Below are 1,409 nucleotides of genomic sequence, written 5' to 3' on the forward strand. Positions count from 1 at the left end.
TCTCGTTGTTCTTGTTGTTCTTTTTCTTGCTGTTCTTGTTCTCGTTCTTGTTGTTCTTGTTCTCGTTGTTCTTGTTGTTCTTGTTCTCGTTGTTCTTGTTGTTCTTGTTGTTCTTTTTCTTGTTGTTCTTGTTGTTCTTTTTCTTGTTGTTCTTGTTCTCGTTGTTCTTTTTCTTGTTGTTCTTGTTGTTCTTTTTCTTGTTGTTCTCGTTGTTCTTGTTCTTTTTCTTGTTGTTCTTGTTCTTTTTCTTGTTGTTCTTGTTGTTCTTGTTCTAGTTGTTCTCGTTGTTCTTGTTGTTCTTTTTCTTGTTGTTCTTGTTCTAGTTGTTCTCGTTCTTTTTTTGTTGTTCTTTTTCTTGTTCTTTTTGTTCTTGTTCTTTTTGTTCTTGTTCTTCTAGTTCTTGTTTTTCTTCTTCGTCTACTACTACTAGTACTACTATTACTTCTACTACTGCTACTGCTGTCACTGCTGCTGCTCCTCCTCCTCCTCCTCTTCCTCCTCCTCCTTCTACCTCTGCCACTTTCTTCTTCCTCTTTCGTCTTTTTTTGTTTGCGTTTGCTGTCCCCCAGCCAGTTTGCATCTGATGGCAAGGTTAGAAACCACTTGATAAAACCCGGCATCCAAATAAAAACCCATTTGTCTACAACGTCAACGACAGGCTGTCAGAATATATTCCATCAGGTCAGGGACCCGATAGCTTTTGCAACACTCTTTGTGTGTTTGCTGCCATTCAGTAATGATGTTTGGACTTTGTTTCTTCCTGAAAACTGTCTCCAATAATTCATAAATTCTTGATGGAATCAATAATTATCATAACTGATGAAGAGATAAATGCACTGTTTTTCCTTTTGCAAAGCTGCCATATTTTTGTTCGATCTTTGCCCTGTTAAATGCATATTATCACCAACGTCGACCGTTTTTTTTAATTTGTTAATTTTTTACTTGCTTAAAAGCTTTCACACATTTCCTCTGATGCTTCTGTATTATTCATCAAGGCAATCGCCCTGATTATGAGATCAAATTCCACAAACACGTCGCTTCTTATGATTGTTATTTTGCAGATTTCTTTACAACAGTGCTGAACACGAGGTGCTGTCGTTTACATGTCCATCAATCATCCGCTTTGCTGACAACTGTCCATGGACATTAACCGATTTCAACACGTCACAAAAATCATTAGCGAAACATTATTCATTTCTCCTTTTCGCATTTTAATGGCAAATCATCAGTTTTATTTATCTACACGATCAATATATATATATTTTAAGCAGACCAGTGTAGTCATAGCACTTTTGTGAAATATTTAATGTCCTTCCTTTGAAATTGCCAAGGAAAAACAATTCTTCGGGCACAAGATGATCGATTAAAACCAAACTTCTAATTAGTTTATTCAGTTAACGGCCCCAAAC

This window comes from Babylonia areolata, chromosome 30, assembly GCF_041734735.1.
Source record: "Babylonia areolata isolate BAREFJ2019XMU chromosome 30, ASM4173473v1, whole genome shotgun sequence".
NCBI lineage: Eukaryota > Metazoa > Mollusca > Gastropoda > Neogastropoda > Buccinidae > Babylonia > Babylonia areolata.